This window comes from Ovis aries, chromosome 10 (assembly GCF_016772045.2).
Source record: "Ovis aries strain OAR_USU_Benz2616 breed Rambouillet chromosome 10, ARS-UI_Ramb_v3.0, whole genome shotgun sequence".
Lineage (NCBI taxonomy): Eukaryota > Metazoa > Chordata > Mammalia > Artiodactyla > Bovidae > Ovis > Ovis aries.
The window spans coordinates 38,630,357-38,652,500 of record NC_056063.1 but is presented as its reverse complement, the minus strand read 5'-3'; positions in this window follow the sequence as shown (position 1 = coordinate 38,652,500).

Below are 22,144 nucleotides of genomic sequence, written 5' to 3'. Positions count from 1 at the left end.
AGGGAAAAGCTACCCACTCCAGTATCTGGCCTGGAGAATTCCATGGACTGTATAGCTATGGGGTCACAAAGAGTCAGACATGACTGAGGGACTGTCACTTCACTTTGGCTCTGCAGTCATGGTATGGACTTAAAAAAGAAAAAAAAAAAAAAAGCCTGGATTAAATACAAAGAAATTGTGTGTCCAATTTGAAAACTATCTTATTTCATCATTTACTTATTTGGAAATGGACATAATAATCCTTATCTTATTCTTATTTCACAAGAATCACTGATCTAATTTTAGAGAAGATTAATTTATTGGCAGTTAAATAACTGTACAAATACTTGCTCCCACTTTCCTTGATTTAAATTTAAGAACTGAAGTATGTTGAGTGAAGTGAATCTCAGTGAGAAAATAATAAGGATTATATTGGTTTAATAGTAACTCAAATTGTCTATAATATGTCATGGTTTACTCAGTCATATATTTAAAATTTCATAGATAATTATATAGGATTCACAGTGACATTTAGTGACATTTTGAAGCAGCAGCATTTATCATTATTTTAATAAATTAGGATCTAAAACAAGCTATTGTAACTTGATATTTGACCTCCAAAGTGAAAAGTTTTCCTAATACCAAATCACTTAATTGATAAATGATGACACCAAAATGATCTGGGATAACTTATTACCCTTATTACATGGGTACCTTTGATAAAATGAGGATTTTCATCATATAGTTCTAATTTTATCTTAAACATTATTACTTATACAATCTGAAACTGAGTTTTGGCCAAGATATGTTATAAATCAAAATATTCTGTTTCTCTCAGATATATCTAAAAACATCTTTCACTTCATACTACATTTTTCTACTATAATTTTAAATTCTACTCTAGTCTTTTCTTCTCTCTCTTCACTGATTGTAAAGGCCTAAAATTACATTTTTGTTGGGCTTTTACTATTTCTCTTTGGTGAGAAGAGTAAAGGTCAGGCAGCATTCCATTTTAGGAAGATAGTTAAATGGTTGACATTAAAGTGTCTGCCAAAATGATGGAGTAGTAATCATTTTTACTTTATAGTGAAACCGTATGAAAACACAAATAAAAGCACTCCCTACCTTTAATGTCACAATTTAAATTATTTTTTTTATGTTTTTGCCTCCTGAATCAAAATGTATTATGAACAACTTATGTTGCCTTCAATGTCTTTTTCTTTTTAAAATAGCTTTAAAATCTGAATTATAGAAACATAATTTTAAATACAAAACCATCTTATTTATTAGGAAAATAAATGTTTAAAGCTATATGTTCAATATTTAACTTTTTATCTTGTTCATTTTAAATAGCTGAAAAAATTATTTAAGATGCAAGTGGGTCAAACACGATCTACTTCTATAAGGCAAATGTAAGAAAGCTTCCGAATCTGTAGCTTGTAGTGTGTCAAATGAAAAGAAATACACCATGTTCTTGTTTGACGTATTTTTACTTTTTTCACCACTGGATGTTAAATCTAAATATAGAGAATAAGAGCCACTATAACTGCAATGATAAAAATAATAATAAAAGTAAAAACTACCATAATAATAGTTTCCATTGGTTGAGTGCTAATTACAGGCCAGGTACAATGATTAATTATTTACTTAAATGAGCTTTTGTTTTTTAAAAATTTCAATAACTTTTAAAAACTATTGTGATAACAATTTTATAATCTGGAAAAAAAGAAATAATTCTTTATTAATAAAAAATGAATTTTAAAGTTATCAAACTGGATAGAGTTGTAGTCATCTAACCTTACTACTACTGCTAAGTCGCTTCAGTCGTGTCCGACTCTGTGTGACCCCATAGACGGCAGTCCACCAGGCTCCCCCGTCCCTGGGATTCTCCAGGCAAGAACACTGGAGTGGGTTACCATTTCTATCTCCACTGCATGAAAGTGAAAAGTGAAAGGGAAGTCAATCATTCCTGTTGGACTCTTAACAATCCCATGGATTGCAGCTTACCAGGCTCCTCTGTCCATGGGAGTTTCCAGGCAAGAGTACTGGAGTGGGTTGCCATTGCCTTCACATCTAACCTTCAATTCCAATAAATTTCCAAAGTTAGAATAGAAAATATTTACTTTGTTTCACAATTTGATGCAAATATTTTCTTGTTTTAAGAAGCAGTAGATTGCACAGAGGAAAGGCCATAAATATTGTGAAGCAAGCCTGAGTCTGAGTTCTGGTTCAGCCACAGCTTACCAAATTCTTGTCTTAATTCTTTATTTTCAAATCTATTTAAAACATTTCTTTCATAGAAAATGTTTATTGTTGGTGTTATAGCAGTAGGAAAGTCAGAAAGGCAAGCACAATATACATTGACATAAAACAGAGAAACACTGGCTAACGCTTTACCTGTGAAGAATGAAGTCCATGGTACATACACTGGCTTTCACAGATAGTGACATCTGCACCTGCTGCGGGGCCGAAGTGGATGACGGTAAGCCTGGTGATGAAGAGAATGAGCCATTATGAAAACATGCAAACAAACAAATGCATGCTTTTTCCTAACTACATTGAAATAACTTCAGAAGTAAGATGACAACATAACCATATTTGACTATACAAAACCTTGTATAATTCTCTATATATGCATATGCAAATTTTATACATTTCCTTTATGCTTTCCCACATGTGTTACAGTATTTACAGCCACCAATGAACTTAGAAATATCACTCTGCAGCCATATCAGTCATCAACTCACAGTACTTAAGCATTGTTTAATGTTTTGTTTTCAAAGCATGTTTTATTTCTTTTCTATTTTCTCTGATCGAGAAATCAGTATGACTGTTACTCTGGACCTGGAGGCAAAACGTGCTACAAAACATTTTTTTTCTCCCTTTAAGAATTAAAAATTCAATTTTAAAATAAAAACGTGTAATGAAGAAAAAAAGAAATAATAAAGTTTGTATGTGACCAATTAAAATGATGTGCCAGACTAACAATTCCGAGATGGAATTGAGATTGAGGGAAAATATGGAAACATGGAGGTCAGCTGACACTTCATTGACATTCATTAAAAGTAGATTTATATGGACAAAATAAAATGATAAAAATAAATTATTTATTATCTTATCTGTACTAGTTTTTAATTTTTGCCCTACATCTCAATTCGTATATGTCTTTTGTTTCTTGTGGGTACGTTTTTTTATGTTTTACTCCAAGTATTCTGGATTACTAATACTTTTGTGTCCCTGGGTCTTTCCCAATGAGTCAGTTGTTTGTATCAGGTGGCCAAAGTGTTGGAGCTTCAGCATCAGTCCTTCCAATGAATATTCAGGACTGATTTCCTTTAGGATTGACTGGTTTGATCTTCCTGCTGTCCCAGGGACTCCCAACAGTCTTTTCCAACACCACAGTTCAAAAGCATCAATTCTTCGGCACTCAGCTTTCTTTATGGTCCAACTTTCACATCCATACATGACTACTGGAAAAAAAGAAAAATCTTTGCCTGTAGGGACCTTTGTCGACAAAGCAATGGTTCCACTTCTCAATATGCTGTCTAGATTGGTCATAACTTTTCTTTCAAGGAGCAAATGTCTTTGAATTCCATGGTAACAGTGATTTTGGAGCCCAGTGACAAATAAAATTTGTCACTCTTTCCATTGTTTCCCCATCTATTTTCCATGAAGTGATGGGACCAGATGTCATGATCTTCATTTTTTGAATGTTGAGTTTTAAGTCAGCTTTTTCACTCTTCTCTTTCACTTTCATCAAGAGGCTCTTTAGTTCCTCTTCGCTTTCTGCCATAGGGTGTTATCATCTGCATATCTGAAATTATTGATATTTCTCCCTGCAATCTTGATTCTCACTTGTGTAATATATATATTATATATATAGCATAATAAATATTATGTATGTTATTTATATATATACATACAAAGGCATATGTTGTATGCCTTGATACACTAGATAAAGGCTTGAGAAAGAACATAAAAAAAAATAAAAGACTAGATGGAGAAATTGCAAAACGTAAACTAAATGAAATGGGAGTACTGAATATGACATAGCAGAAGTTAAAAAAAAAAACAACTAGATATACATAAAAGACTTTCATATAATCCAGTTGTTTTTGAATATGGCTGCTCATTAGAAACATATCTGGAGCTCTGGCCAAAAAAAAAAAAAATGTAATACCTGGGCATTTTTAGTTTTCAAAACATTTCAAGGTAATTCTAATATGCATATGGATTTTGAAAAATAAGGTTGTTTAATAGAAAACAGGTTTTTCTATTAAATGATAGTTTGGTTGATAGAGAATTCTATAACTTTTTCTGTTGACCAACTGTGATACAATGGTATTGAGTAATAGTTACCTAACTTTATTTTTTTGGGCTCCAAAATCACTGCAGATGGTGATTGCAGCCATGAAATTAAAAGACGCTTACTTCTTGGAAGAAAAATTATGACCAACCTAGATAGCATATTCAAAAGCAGAGACATTACCTTGCCGACTAAGGTCCGTCTAGTCAAGGCTACAGTTTTTCCTGTGGTCATGCATGGATGTGAGAGTTGGACTGTGAAGAAGGCTGAGCACCAAAGAATTGATGCTTTTGAACTGTGGTGTTGGAGAAGACTCTTGAGAGTCCCTTGGACTGCAAGGAGATCCAACCAGTCCATTCTGAAGGAGCTCAGCCCTGGGATTTCTTTTGAAGCAATGATGCTAAAGGTGAAACTCCAGTACTTTGGCCACCTCATGTGAATAGTTGACTTATTGGAAAAGACTCTGATCCTGAGAGGGATTGGGAGCAGGAGGAGAAGGGGATGACAGAAGATGAGATGGCTGGATGGCATCACGGAATCGATGGACATGAGTCTGAGTGAACTCCGGGCGATGGTGATGGACAGGGACGCCTGGCGTGCTGCAATTCATGGGGTCGCAAAGAGTCTGATATGACTGAGCGACTGAACTGAACTGAACTGAACTGAACCACAATAGTAAAGGATGTATATGAGTTTTCACTATCAATGGCCGACAAAAAATAAAAGATAATTGCAATTGCAAGCTATAACAGTAACATGATTAACTAACAATGTAAAATAATTATATATGACTTGGGGATTGAGCAGAGTGATGTGGTAAGTGGAAGTGCAAACATACACATGTTTTCATCTGCTCAGCCAGTGTATGTCATTTGGTTGGTGCATATAATCCACGTACATGTAAGGTAATTGTCAATATGCATGATCCTGTTATCTTTTGCTTACTTGCTTTGGGTTTATTTTCTGTAGGTAAGGCTTTTACTTCTTTTGTTTTCTACCTAAAGAAGCTTCTTTCGCATTGATTGTAATGCTGGTTTGGTGGTGCTAAATACTATTAACTTTTGACTCATTGGAAAAGACCCAGCAACAGGATAGTGTCAGTAAACCAGAATCCTTAGAGTAAAACAAAAAAATGTACCCACAATGCTGGGAGCCAGCGTGAGGAACTCCGCCCATGGCAAAGGTCATGAGGAAGGAGGCTTCGGCATACACAAAAGTGGGATCGAGCCTCAGGAAACCGCCTGTTCCCGAGCATCTACCCCCAACACCAGAGTCCTACTTTACTGTTTTATGCTCTCACCTACACCTCTGGCTTTATGGGGGGCTCTCCCCCATCACCTCTTTCAGAGAAGGAGTTAACCTACAGCTCCAGTTAATAAAAATTTCTGGATGTGACAAGAGTGTTTCGACTTACAAACTCATCTGAAGGTTATCTAGCCTGCCTGTACAGGTTTGTCCAGCCGCATGTGATTGTTTACAGCCTCCCACCTGTGAGAGGCATGAGATGTTTTAGACTTACTAAAGGAAGATTCTTTTTGGAAGTTAGAAATTATTAGTATAGTGGGTTGACTAGGAATCATATTGGTGAAGGGTTTTCTCATTTTTTGGGCCAATGTTTGCTGCTAAATCCCCTGCAGCATGTTAATGAATATATAACTAGCATATAGGAGAAATAAGTATTAACCTTTAGATTAATCATGTTAACCTTAGGCTAAGTAAATTCCTTTCTTAGTTGTAACCCACTACACCCTCACCCTATAGGAATGCAACTTTATCTGGTACCTTCAGAGGGTGGTGCCTGGTTTAAGAAAAATCACCCCTGGAAAATAAGTTTTTTGGTTATCAGAAAGAAAGGATCATAAAATGTCAGCAGGCCTCATGGCCAGAAGACGATGTAAAACCCCTAAGACCTTTATGTATACTTTTATATGAAGCACCTGCTTTTGATAAAGGTCAGGACTGCTGACCCCCACATGACTTCAAATTTTTCATTTGTCTCTACGTGTAACAAAAGGTGTATAAGTAAACCTGAAAATAAAGAAAACAGATCAGTTTCTGGAAAGACTGATTCCCCCGTGTTGTCCTTTCTTGTTCTCCATTTTTCTGGCTGAATTCCCATCTGGAGCGTGGGTGCTCACCAAGCCTGCTAATTTTGCCCTGGACTTAAGTTCCACGTGAGAGGGAGTCCAAGGTGGGGCACCCTCCAATATTCAAGTGGGTGCCGGTGGCCTACATTGTTGGTGCAAGCTTCTTGTCTCCAAGCTTTTATTGGTATCCCACGTAAACCAAGTTATTAAGCCTCTTTTTCTCCACTAATTTTCCTACTACACTATTTATTTTTAATCTCCCTCTATATCTTTAACTATGGAATTAATTCCTAGGACGCTGACTCCGTCCCTGCTTCAAATTACCCTGGATCCACTGGGGCTGGACCCTAGCACCACAGGAAACAAAAGACATGTAAGAATTGACAGGTAGGGCAAAAATTAAAAATGAATGCAGATAAGATAATAAACAATTTACTTTTATCATTTTATTTTGTCCATATAAATTTACCTTTAATGAATGCCAATGAAGTGTCAGCTGACCTCCATGTTTCCACACTTTCCCTCAATCTCAATTCCATCTCTGGAATTGTTAGTCTGGCACAATCATTTTAATTGGTCACATACAAACTTTATTAATTTATTTTTTTCTTCATTGCAAGTTTTCATTTTATAACTCAATTTTTAACTCTTAAAGGCAGAAAAAAATGTTCTGTAGCACTTTTTACCTCTAGGTCCAGAGTAACACTCTTAACTTCTTCAGCTTCTGCATGTTTGGAAATCTTTTGATTTCTCCATCAAATCTGAAGGAGATTCTTGTTGGGTTGAGTATTCTTGGTTGCAAGTTCTTCCCTTTCATCACTTTAAATATGTCATGCATTTTCATCTGGGTTATAGAGTTAATGTTGAAAAATCAGCTGATAGCTTGATGGGAGTTCCCTTGTGTGGTATTTGTCATTTTTCACTTGTTGCTTTTAATAGTTTATCTCTATCTTTAATTTCCCCCTATAAGCCCAAAGAGTTTCTAATGCTAACATTTCTAATCATGCAATTAAGAGGTTAAAATATTTATAAAACTTCTATTAAGTCTAGCAATTTACACAAATGACCTCATTTAATTCTCCAAAATAAAAGACTGAAGTTGAATATTTTCACAATGAAACTTTTGTGGAAAACTAATGCTTCATTAATTTCCCCTTAGAAATTATAGAAATTCACAAACATATACTTTTTGTAATGTGTGATTTGAGAGGTCATATACATTACTTAATAATAACTTGGTGTCTGGAATCAGACAGGTATGGATTTGAAAGCTGTTTCAACTTACTTCAAATTTCACAAGTTACTTAATTTTTCTAAGCTTCAACTTCCATAACTTAAAAATAAAGGTAATAATGAAACCTACCAAAGAAACTTGCTATGATGATTGAGTTAGGTAGTATTTAATACATAATCTGCCATATAGTAAGTGCTCAATACATATAATCTGTTTGTAAAAAATATCATTAGACTAAATTTTCCTCCATGCTGATGTAACCTCTGCCTGAATTAAAAAAAAAAAAAGTCAAGATAATACATATAAATGTATCATGCCTATGGATAAAAGGCTTTTTAAAAGACTTATACCTCAAGAATCAATCTATAAACAATTTCAGTTAGTATTAGCCCTAGAACAAACAAAACCTTGTGTGCTTCAGGACACAGGAAAGAAGCAGTGCTTCATTGAGTATGCTAAAGCCTTTGATTTTATGGATCACGACAAAAATATGCCAGCAAATTTGGAAAACTCAGCAGTGACCACAGGACTAGAAAAGTTAAGTTTTCATTCCAATCCCAAAGAAAGACAATACCAAAGAATGTTCAAACTACCGCACAACACAATTTAATTCATCTCACAGGCTAGCAAAGTAATGTTCGAAATTCTCCAAGCTAGGCTCCAGCAGTATGTAAACCGAGAACTTCCAGATCTTTGAGCTGGATTTAGAAAAGGAAAAGGAACCAGAGATCAAATTACCGGCATCCGTTGGATCATCGAAAAAGCAAGAGAGTTCCAGAACCTCTACTTCTACTTTATTTTGCCAAAGCCTTTGACTGTGTGGATCACAACACACTGTGGAAAATTCTTAAAGAGATGGGAATACCAGACCACCAGACCACCTGACCTGCCTCCTGAGAAATCTGTTTGCAGGTCAAGTAGCAACAGCTAAAGCCAGACATAGAACAATGGACTGGTTTCAAATTGGGAAAGGAGTACATCAAGGCTGTATATTGTCACACTGCTTATTTAAATTATATGCAAAGTATATCATGTGAAATGCCAAGCTAGTTGAAGCACAAGCTGGAATCAAGACTGTCAGGAGAAATATCAATAACTTCAGATATGCAAATGACACCACCGTCATCACAGAAAGCGAAGAGCCTCTTGATGAAAGTGAAAGAGGAGAGTGAAAAAGCTGGCTTAAGTCTCAACATTCAAAAAATGAAGATCATGGCATCTGGTCCCATCATTTCATGGAAAATAGATTGGGAAACAATGGAAACAGTGACAGATTTTATTTGGGGAGCTCAAAAATCACTGCAGATGGTGACTGCAGCCATGAAATTAAAAGACACTTGCTCCTTGGAAGAAAAGTTATGACCAACCTAGATAGCATATTCAAAAGCAGAGACATTACTTTGCCGACTAAGGTCCATCTAGTCAAGGCTATATAAGCTTATAAATTTTTGCCTAACTAAACATTTTATGAAATTTGGAATCCACTTGTTTGACTTAGAGAATGACAGATATCTAATTAAAAAAAAAAGATTTGTAACAAGCTAGAAAGCAAAGGGAACTATAATCAGTGTCTTGTAATAACCTCTAATGGTAAATAATTTCAAATATTATAGGTGTTTATGCGTAACTGAATCCCACACATATAAATAATTCTACTCTTTGAAATTTCATAATGTTTATCTTTTTGGCAGTTTTTCTAAATGTCTGATGGACATCTAATAACAATTTATGAGATACAAAATTTTAAATATATTTTTGTAGGATATGATTAATATAGATTAGTTAAATATAAATATATTATATTTAAATTATTAATGACATCATTCAAAATGTGCCCATTCTTATTTTTTCTGCACTTGATAAAATATTCTCAGAGAAACGTTAATATGTCATGATTATATATTTTTTTCTTTTCCATTATATTCCTTCTGATTTTTGCTTTATATATCTTTGTTTCTTGTGGTTAAGGTGTCTAATGGTTTATGATGCATATTTTCTTTGTGAGTTATACCTTTTATCATTAGAAATATTTATGTTTTCTTCATCTAAAGTAAATAAGTTTTTAAAAAGAAAGTAGAAAATCTACACAATTCTCAGAAAATATTAATTGGAAACCAGGAAATAGCTTCAGTATTTGCTTCAGAAACTTCTTCAAAATTCATTTATCTGAGAAACAGTTTGCTGAGCTAGCTCTCTTATCAAAAAGTAGGTTGCCTTATTTATCGGTTAGCCTCACTCTGATAATTTTTGCTCAGTGGTTCAATTTTTCTTTAAACTATTTACTTATTAAGACTTGTCTCGACCAAAGACTTTGTTAAGAATCTTCTCACTGATGCTCAGAAGATGATTCTGATCATATCAACATGATGCAGTAGAAGGACATGAATTTGCCTCCTTCTTACAAAAACACCAAAATCACAACTAACTGGTGAACAAAAATCAACAACAGCAGCAACAAAAAATGCTGGAGCTTACCAAAAAGGAATACTCTACATTTAATATAAACAGAAAATTATAGTGAGATTGTAGTAGGGGCATAATTGCAATGAAGTTAAATCCCATACTTGCTGGATGGGCAACTCACAAACTGGAAAACAATTATACCACAGAGGTTATCACATAGCAATGAAAGTTCTGACCTTCATGTCAGGCTTCTTAGCCTGGGGATCTGGCAACATGACGAGGAGTCCCCAGAGAAGCTAGATCTATAGGCTAGTGGGACTTCCACAGTACTGAGGGAAATGAAGATTCCACTGCTGGAGGGTGCACACAAAGTCTCATGAGTACCAGGATTCATGGGGAAAAATTAGCAAGCCCATAGGATACTGTGTCAGACCTACGTGCTAGTATTGAAAGGCCTCATTCAAGAGAGTGGGGAAACTATGGCTCACTGAGTGTTCAAAGACACTGCCAGCAACAGTTCAGGGAGCCTTCCTTGAGGGTGACATTAGCCCCAGCAAACAGCTGTTAGGGTCCAGTGCTGGGTCACCTCAGGCCAAATAACCAACAGAATGGGGACACAACCCCATTCATCATCAGACAAGAGGACTAAACTTTTACTGCGCATAGCCCTGTCCTCAAGATGGACAAGACCCACCCTTACCCACTCCATCAGGAGGCTTGCACAAGCCACTTAGAAAGCCTGATTACCAGGGTGTAGATAGCAGAATAAAGAACTATAATGCTGCAGCCCACGGAACAGAATCCACAGTTACAGAAAATTAAACAAAATAGAATGGCAACGATATATGTCTCAGATGAAGGAACAAGATAAAACTCCAGAAAACAAATTAAGTTAATTGAAGATAAGCAACCATTCAGAAAAAGAATTCAGAGTAGTGAGAGTGAAGATGATTGAGGTTTTTTTGGGGGGGGATGGAGGCAAGAATTGAGAGGAGGAGGAAATGGCAACTCATTCTAGTAATCTTGCCTGGAAAACTCTATGGATGCAGGTGCTTGGCTGGTTACGGTCCATGTAGTCACAAAGAGTTGGACACAACTGAGCATCTGAGCACCAAGAATTGAGAAGATGCAAGAAGGATTTAACAACAACCCAGAACAACTCAAAAACAAGCAAAGATGAACAATATAGTAACTGAAATGATAAATACACTGGAAGGAATCAATAGCAGAATATTTGGAGTAGAAAACATGGATAAATGACCTGGAAGACATAATGGCGGAAACCAGTGCCATGGAACAGAATGAAGAAAAAAGAATGAAAAGAACTGAACACAGTTTAACAAATCTCTGGGACAACACTAAAAAACCAACATTCACATTATAGAGATGCCAGGAAAAGAAGGGAGAGAGATAATTGCTGATAACTTGGCTAACATGAGAAAAGATAACCAATTCTAAAAAGGGCAGAGACTCCCAAGGAAGATAAACTGAAGGAGGAACATGATGTGGCACTTAGTAATCAAAGTGACAAAAGCTAAAGACAAAGGAAAAACATACTTAAAGTAACAATGGAAAACTGATAAATAGGATGCAAGAGAACTCTCACCAGTTTGTTAGCTAATTTCTCAGCAAAATTCTGCTGGCCAGAAGCTAGTGGCATGGTATATTGAACATGATGAAAGGGAAGAACCTACAACAAAATACTCTAGCCAGCAAGGCTCTCATTCAGATTTGATGAAGAAAACAAAGGCTTCATAGACAGGCAAAAGTTGAGAGAATTCAGCACCAATGGATTTGTTTTGTAATAAATGCTAAAGGAATTTCTCTAAGAGGGTAAGAGACCACCAACTCAAGCTCCTACATATATACATTGCTATATCAAAACCTCATAGGAACAACAAACCCACAAAATAACACACACACACACACACACACACACACACACACACACACACACACAAAGCAACCCCAAAAGAAGTCTAAAAATGGTAATCAAACCATAGGAGAACAAGAAAGGAAGTGAAGAAAAGAGACCTATGAAAACAAACCCCAAACAAGAAAATGGTAATAGGAACTTACATATTGATAGTTACCTTAAATGTAAATTGATTAAATGTCCCAACAAAAAGACATAGACTGGCTGAATACAAAAAACAGATCCATATATATACTGTCCACAAGAGACACATATCAGACTTAGGGAAACATACAAACTGAAAGTGAGAGAATGGAAAAAGCTATTGCACACAAATGAATATCAAAAGAAATGTGGAATAGCAGTATTTCTATCAGGACAAAGAACTTTAAAATAACAACTGCTATAAGATACAAAGGGCACTATATAATCATCAAGGGATCAATCTAAGAAATAGCTATAACAATTATAAATGTATATTAACCCAACATAGGAACATCTCAATATATAAGACCAACTACCATCCATAAAGAGACAAACTGGTCTTCTCTGGTGCCTCAGTGGTAAAGAACCTGACTTCAACATGGAAGATGCAGGTTCAAGCCCTGTATGGGGAAGATCCCCTGAAAGTGAGCATGGCAACATATTCCAGTATTCTTGCCTAGAGAAACCCATGGACTGAGGAGCCTGGCAGGCTACAGTCCATAGGGTTGCAAAGAGTCAGCCATGACTGGAGTGAATGAGCACACACAACAGTAAACAATAATAATAGGGGACCTTAACACCCCACTTTCATCATAAAATAAAAAAAGAAATACAATTCTTAAATGATACATTCATCACAGTTGGCCTTAACTGATGCATATATAGAGAGCAACAAAAACCAGCAGAATACATATTCTTCACAAGTGCACATGGAACATTCTCCAGGACTGACCAAATGCTGGGCCACAAAGTAGCCTCAGGAAATTAAAGAAATTTGGAATCATGTCAAACATCATTTTTGACCACAACACTGAGATTAGAAATAAACTCCAAGGGGGAGGGGGAACTATTAAAAAAAAAAAAAAGACCCATGAGGATAAACAATATGCTACTAAACACCCAGTGGATCACTGAAGAGAACAAAGAGGAAATTTAAAAATTCTAATATAAAAATGGAAATGAAAACACAATCCAAAACTGATGGGATGCATCAAAAACAGTTCTAAAAAGGATGCTTATAGCAGTACAATTTTACCTCAAGAAATAAGAAAACACTATAAACCTAATATTATACCTAAAACAAATACAGAAAGAAAAACAAACAAAACCTAAAGTCAACGGAAGGAAAACAAAGACTAGAGCAGAAGTAAATGAAATAGACACAAAGTACACAATAGCAAGGATCAATGAAACTAAAAGCTGGTTCTTTGTAAATATAAACAAAATTGATAAACCTTTAGCCAGACCCATCAAGAAAAATAGCAAGAGGACTCAAATCAATAAAATTAGAAATGTAAAAGGAGAAGTTACAAATGACATCACAGAAATAGAAAAAATCATGAGACTACTACAAACAGTTGTATGCCAAGGGTGAGCCAGAAAGAAACTGAAAATATGAACTGACCAATCACAAATATTGAAATTGAAACTGATTGAAAAACTTCTAAAAAACTAAAGTCCAGGACTAGATGACTTCACACTTGAATTCCATCAAACACTTAGAGAAGAGCTTAATCTAGCCTTCTGAAACTCTTCCAAAAAACTGTAGAGGAGGTAACACCCCCAAACTTCATATATTAGTCCATCATCACCCTGATACCAAAATCATACAAAGACACCACATAAAAAAGAAAATTATAGACCAATATCACTGATTAACATAGATAAAAACACTCAATAAAATATTAGCAATCCAAATGCAAAAATACATTTAAAAGGCTCATACATCATGATCAAGCAGGATTTATCCCAGGGATGCAAGGATTTTTCAATATCTGTAAATCAATCAATGTGATATACCACATCATCAAATAGAATTTAAAAAAAAAAAGATCATCTCAATACTTACAGAAAAAGCTTTTGAGAAAATTCATATCCATTTATGACAAAACCTCTCCAGAAAGTGAGCATAGAGAAAACATACTCAAAATAATAAAGATCATATAAAACAAACCTACAACTAACTGCCGGGATCCAGCCCTGGGGGATCCAGCCCTGGTGCATCCAGGGAATTCAAAGTGGGGACAGAGTCAGCGAGGAGAGACTTATTTAATTAGAGATGTAAAGAGAGATTAGGAAAGAATAGTGTAGTAGGAAAATTAGTGGAGAAAAGAGGCTGATATTCCTTGGTTTACATAGAAAGCTAATACAGTCTCAAGACAAGAAACTTGCACCGTCTACATTAGGCCACAGGTGCCCACTTGAATAGCAGAGGGTGCCCCTCCTTGGGCTCCCTCTCATGTGGGTCTTAGAAGCCCAGGCAAATAAGTAGACTCAGAGAGCTTCTGTGTTCCAAGGGATCAGCCTGAAAAGGAGAGGGGGGGAGAGGGAGAAAGAGAGAGAGTCAACACGGGGGAAGCCAGATTTTCAAGAAACTAGTTCGAGAAACTGGTCTAAAAAACTGGTCCGTCCTTTATTTTCCAGGAAAGCTTTTTATACATTTGGTTGTACATAGAGATCAGTGGATAATACAAAGTTATGCAGGGTCAGCAGCCCTGACCCTTATCAAGACCAGACTTTCTTTCTTTTTTTTTTTTTAGTTTTTTATTTTTAAATTTTAAAATCTTTAATTCTTACATGCATTCCCAAACATGAACCCCCCTCCCACCTCCCCTCCCCATAACATCTTTCTGGGTCATCCCCATGCACCAGCCCCAAGCATGCTGCATCCTGCGTGAGATTCCTTAAGACCAGACTTTCTTTCTGCAAATCTTTCCATATACAAAGGGTCTCAGGTGATTTACATTATCTTCTGGCCAAAAGGCCTGTTAACATTTTATGGCTCTCTTCCTTAATGAATGTTAATCTCATTTTCCCTGTAGTGTTTTTCCTTAATCTGCATCACCTTCAAAGTACTAAATAAAGTTGCATTAAAAGATATGAAAACTTGGCAGCAAGCATTGGCTCAACAGTGAAACCCTTAATCAGTTTTATTCTAATGATTTTTCCTAGAATTTCTTAAGCTTTCAATGCCTCTCGCGGTTGGGAGGCTGTAAACAATTCACATGTGCAGTTGTAAAAATCCAGACAGACCGGTCAGGTAAGTTAGAAAGCTATCAGAGGGGTTTAAGCTGAGACATTCTTTTTACACCCAGGAGACTTATTAACTGGAGCTCTAAGTTAATTCCTTCTAGAGGAAGGTGGTGGGGGACAGCCCCTGTTAATGTTAGAAGCGTAAGTGAAAAGCATAATGCAGTAATGCAGGCAGATTCTGGTTTTGGGGCAGATGCATGAGCAGATCCAACAAGGCTCGCTTAAGGCCTGACTTGCCTTTGCCTGTCGGGCCCCTTAACCTCATGACCTTTGCCACGGGTGGGACTCCTCGTGCTGGCTCCCAGCAGCTAACATCATACTCAATGGTGAAAAACCAAAAGCATTCCTTTAAAATCACCAACAAGATAAGGATGTCCACTCCTACCATTTCCATTCAAGATAGCTTGCAAGTCCTAACTACAACAATGAGAGAAGAAAAAGCCATAAATGGGTTCCAAATAGGAAAAGATGATAAACTCCCACTGTTTGCAGATAACATAAAACCATACACATAGAAAATCCAAAAGACATGACTATAAAGCTACTAGAGCTCATCAATTAACTTGATAAAGTTTCAGGTTTCAAATTAATGTACAGAAATCTATTGCATTTCTATACACAAACAATGAAAGAACAGAAAGAGGAATTCAAGAAGCAATCCAGTTTACCCTAACGTCAAAAAGAATAAAGGACTTGGAATAATCTGTACTCCAAAAACTATAATACAGTGATGAAAGAAACTGAAGATGACACGAACATGAAAAGATACACTATGTTCTTGGATTAGAAGAATCAATATTGTGAAAATGAATGTATTACCCAAAGAGATCTGCAGATTCAATGCAACCCTTATTTAAATATCATTTGCATTCCTCACTTAACAAGAACAAAAAAAATCTAAAAAGTTGTATGAATACACAAAATATCCCTAATGGCCAGAACAATCTTGGAGACAGAAAAATGGCGCTGGATGAGTCAAGCTCCCTGACCTCAGACATTAGTATAATACTACAGTAACTAAGACAGTAAGCTACTTGCACAAATACGGAAATATAGATCAATCGAACATGATAGAAAGACCAGAGATAAATCCATACACCTATGGTCAATTAATCTATAATAAAGGAGGCAAGACTATACAATGCAACAAAGGAAGTATCTTCAATAAATGATTCTGGGGAAACTGGACAACAAATAAAAACAGTAAGAGTAGAAAACTCTTTAATACCATACACAAAAATAAACTAAAAATGGATTAAAGACTTAAATGAAAGAGTAGATACTATAAAAGTTTAGAGAAAGATATATTCAGAACACTCTCTGACAAAAATCACAGCAAGATCTTTTTTACCAGCCTCCTACCTTCTTCAGTTCAGTTCAGTTCAGTTGCTCAGTCATGTCTGACTCTTTTCTTTGTGACCCCATGGACTGCAGCACACCAGGCTTCCCTGACCAACACCACTCCCAGAGCTTACTCAAGTTCTTGTCCATTGATTCATTGATACCATGAAACCATTTCATCTTCTGTCATCCCCTTCTCCTCCTGCCTTCAATCTTTCCCAGCGTCAGAGCCTTTTCCAATGAGTCAATTCTTTGCATCAGGTGGCCAAAGTATTGGAGTTTCAGTTTCAGCCTACGTCCTTCCAATGAATACTTGGGACTGATTTCCTTCAGGATTGACTGATTTGATCTCCTTGCAGCTCAAGGGACTCTCAGGAGTCATCTCCAACACTATGGCTTATAACCACAATTCTTCAGTGCTCAGCTTTCTCTATAATCCAGTTCTCACATCCATATATGACTACTGGAAAAACCATAGCTTTGACTAGATGGATCTTTGTTGGCAAATAATGTCTCTGTTTTTTAATATGTCATCTAGGTTGGTCATGGAGAAGGCAATGGTAACCCACTCCAGTACTCTTGCCTGGAGAATCCCATGGACGGAGGAGCCTGGTAGGCTACAGTCCATCGGGTCGCTAAGAGTCAGACACGACTGAGTGACTTCACTTTCACTTTTCACTTTCATGCATCGGGGAAGGAAATGGCAACCCACTCCAGTGTTCTTGCTTGGAGAATCCCAGGGACGGGGGAGCCTGGTGGTCTGCCGTCTATGGGGTCGCACAGAGTCAGGTACGACTGACGTGACTTAGCAGCAGCAGCAGCAACAGCTAGGTTGGTCATAGCTTTTCTTCCAAGGAGCAAGTGTCCTTTAATCTCATGGCTGCAGTCAGCATCCTTCAGTGATTTTGGAGCCCCCCAAAATAAAGTGTCACTGTTTCCATTGTTTCCCCATCTATTTGCCATGAAGTGATGGGACCGGATGCCATGATCTTAATTTTCTGAACGTTGAGTTTTAAGCTGGCTTTTTCATTCTCCTCTTTCACTTTCATCAAGAGGCTATTTAGTTCTTCTTTGCTTTCTGCCATAAGGGCGGTGTCATCTGCATATCTGAGGTTATTGACATTTCTCCCAGAACACTTGATTCCAGCTTGTGCTTTATCCAGCCCAGCATCTAGCATGATGTACTCTGCATATAATTTAAATAAGCAGTGTGACAGTATACAGCCTTGACGTACTCAATTCCCAATTTGGAAATAGTCTCCATGTCCAGTTCTAACTGCTGCTTCTTGACCTGCATACAGAGTTCTAGAGGCAGCATGTTAGTCTGGTATTCCTATCTCTTGAAGAATTTTCCACAATTTATTGTAATTATACAGGCAAAGGCTTTTACATAATTAATAAAGCAGTAGATGTTTTTCTAGTTTTCTCTTTTTTTTTTTTTTTTGGATGATCCAGTGGATGTTGGCTATTTGATCTCTGATTCCTCTGCCTTTTTTAACACTAGTTTCAACATTTGGAACTTCATGGTTCACCAACAGTTGAAGTCTGGCTTGGAAAATTTTGAGAATTACATTGCTAGCATGTGACATGAGTGCAATTGTGTGGTAGCTGGAACATTTTTTGGCAATGCCTTTTTTGGGATTGGAATGAAAACTGAACTTTTCCACTCCTGTAGCCACTGCTGATTTTTCCAAATTTGCTGGCATATTGAAGGCAGCACTTTAACAGCATCATCTTTTAGGATTTGATATTGCTCAACTCAAATTCCATCACCTACATTACCTTTATTCACAATGATGCTTCCTAGGATCCACTTGACTTTTCATTCCAGGATGTCTGGCTCTGGGTGAATGATCATACCATCATAATTATCTGGGTCATGAAGATCATTTTTGTATAGTTCTGTGGATTCTTGACACCTCTTCTTAATATCTTCTGCTTCTGTTAGGCCCATATAATTTCTGTCCTTTATTGTACTCATCTTTGCCTAAAATATTCCCTTGATATCTCTAATTTTCTTGAGGATATCTCTAGTGTTTCCCATTCTTATTGTTTTCCTCTATTTCTTTGCATTGATTCTTGAAGAAAGCTCTCTTGCCTCTCTTTGTTATTCTTCGGAACTCTGCATTCAAATGGGTATATCTTTCTTTTTCTCCTTTGCCTTTAACTTCTCTTCTTTTCTTAGCTAACTGTAAGGCCTCTTCAGACAATCATTTTGCCTTTTTGCATTTCGTTTTCTTGAGGGTGATCTTGATCACTGCCTCCTGTACAATGTCATGAACCTCTGTCCATGTATCTTCAGGCACTTTGTCTATCAAATGTAATCCCTTGATTCTATTTAAAACTTCCAGTGTATAATCATAAGGGTTTTGATTTAGGTCATAAGTGAATGGTCTAGGGGTATTCCCTAGTTCCTTCAATTTAAGTCTGAATTTGACAATGGGGAATTCATGCTCAGATTTTTGCTGACTATATAGAGCTTCTCCATTTTTGGCTGCTAAGAATATAATCAATCTGAATTGTATACTGACCATCTGGTGATATCCATGTGTTGAGTCTTTTTCTCTGTTGTTGAAAGAGAGTGTCTGCTATGACCAGTGCATTCTTTTGCAAAACTCTATTAGCCTTTCTCGTGCTTCATTCTGTACTCCAAGGCCAAACTTGCCTTTTACTCCAGGCATTTCTTGACTTCCTACTTTTGCATTCCAGCCTCCTATAATGAAAAAGACATCTTTGGGGGTGTTAGTTCTAGAAGGTCTTGTTCTTCTTCATAGAAACATTCAGCTTCAGCTTCTTCAGCTACTGGTTGTGACATAGACTTGGATTGCTGTGCTATTGAGTGGTTTGCATTGGAAATGAATAGAGACCATTCTTTCTTTTTTGAGAATGCACCCGAGTACTACATTTATGACTCTTTTGGTGACTATGAGGGCTACTCCATTTCTTCTAAGAGATTCTTGTCCAGAGTAGTAGATATAATGGTTATTTGAATTAAATTCACCCATTTCAGTCGACTGATTCCTAAAATGCCAATGTTCATTCTTGTGATCTCCTGTTTGACCACTTCCAATTTGCCTTGATTCATTTAGCTAGCATTTCACGTTCCTATGTAGTATTTCTCTTTACAGCTTAGCACTTTACTTCTATCACCAGTCACATCCACAACTGTGTGTTGTTTTTGCTGTGGCTTCATTTTTTTCTGGAGTTATTTCTCCACTGATCTCCAGTAGCATATTGGGCACCTACCAACCTGGGGATTTCATCATTCAGTGTCGTATCTGTTTGCCTTTTCATACTATTCATGGGTTTCTCAAGGCAAGAATACTGAAGTGGACATACAGGAGGCCATGATCCTACATCCTAGAGTACTGAAAATAAACACCAAAGTAATCAAATGGGACCTAAGTAAATTCAGATGCTTTTTCACAGCAAATGAAGCCATAAACAAAATTAAAAGACATCCACAGAATGGAACAGGAAATATTTGAAAATGATGTGACTGACAAGGGACTACCTCCAAACTTAAGAAACAGTTCATGTGACTTAATACTATCAAAACAAAAACCTAATAAAAAAATGAGCAGAAGACCTAAACATACATTTCTCCAAAGAGGACATACAGATGACCAAGATGCACATTGAATGATGTTCAAAATCACTTATTATCAGTGAAATGTAAATCAAAGCTATAATATGGTATCATTTCACACCAGTCAGAATGACTATCATCAAAAAATCTGAAAAAAATAAATATCTGAATGGATGTGAAGAGAAGGGGACCCTTCTACACTGTTGGTGAAATGTATATTTGTGCAGCCAGTGTGGATGATGATATGGAGGCTTCTTAAGGTACTAAAAATGGAGCTACCATCACATTCCTAAATATATATTTGGAGAAAAGCATTGTCCAAAGTGATACATGTATCCTGATGTTCACTGCACTATATATTTTTTTTTTTTACAGTAGCCAAGATATGAAGGCAACCTAAATGTCCATAAACAGAAGAGTGGATAAGATGCAGTATTTACACATATAGTACCACAATGGACTATTACTCAGCCATTAAAAAGAATGAAATAATGCCATTTACAACAACATGGGGGCACCTACAGACTGTCATAGTGAGTGAAATAAGTCAGACAGAGAAAGAGAAGTATCATACAATCTTTCTTATATTGTGTTCCATTGTATATTGAAATTAAAAAATTGATTCAAATAAACTTTTTTTACCAAACAGAAACAGACTTACCGACTTAGATAATGAACTTATGGTTGTCAGTGGGGAAGAGTAAGGGGGATAGATAGTTAGAGATTTGGGGCTTGACATATACACACTGTTATATTTAAATAGATAACCAACAAGAACCTATTGTACTTGTTAGCAAGTACAACAGCACAGGGGACTCTGCTCAATATTCTGTAATAACCTAATTGGGAAAATAATTTGAAAAAGAAATACAAATGTATATGTATAATTTAAGCACTTTGTTATATGTTTGAAACTAGCAAAACATTGTTAATAAATAGTACTCCAATATAAAGCAATAAGTTTTAAAAATGGAAGATAATTCCTATGACAATGCAATGATAGTACATGTGACTTTCCTGTAAAATGTGAATAAACAGAATAGAAACAAAAGATAACATCAGAAAAATCCACATTGTAGATTTTTCCAATAAAATAACTCATTGGTTCTCCCCAAAATGTTGAGGATAATGTTAAGTCAAGAAAGACAATGAAAGTGGACGAAGGTTTCCAATTTAGGGTACCAGATTGGAATGGCACGGAGGTGGTGATCTTTTATGTGTTGTTGTTGTTGTTTTATAGACAGCATTACTGGCATAACGTGAAATTTTAATGCCTTTAATATGTATCTTTGATATCAGCATGGTCTCAATGTTAATTTTTCAATTTTGCCAATTTTAATGTGGTTACATAAGAGCATGTCCTTGATTTTATAAACAAACAAACAAACAAACAAACAAACAAGAATTTAGAGATAAAGTTATACCATGTTTACCTCTTACTCTCTCAGATCAGAATATCTCTGTGTACTTATGTGGAAAGAGAGAAGTAGAGAAGGAAACAGAAAAATCAAATGTGGTAAAATACAAACATGTAGAGTCTGGGTGCTTGACAAATATTTGGACAACTTTTCTGTATACCCCAAGTTATTTCAAAACAGGTTAAAAAAAAAAAACAAAAAACAAAACAAAACAAAAAAAAAACACTTGTTCCAAGACCCTCACATTGTGCATCCACAGACAAAGAAAAATCATTGAATACATTTTTATCTTAGATGTGAACACAAAGGATATGATTGCATATATTTTATGTTTAAGTTGAAAGACAGTAGATATTTTAAACATGTGATTATATGTTATGTTGTAATGTCACATATAATATGGAGGAAAAGGACCCTGGGAAAGTCTATAGGTGGGGTGTTGCAGTTATACTGAGGTCAATCAGGCTTCACTGAGAAGATGGCACTTGAACAATAGCTTAAGAAAGTTAAAATCATACTGATTTTCAGAGTATATCACTGCAGGCAGAGGAATACAGCAGTGCAATATCAGAATGGCTATCTAGGGGATCCACATTAGTAAGGAGGCCATTGAGACTAGAAAGGAGGTAGAGAAC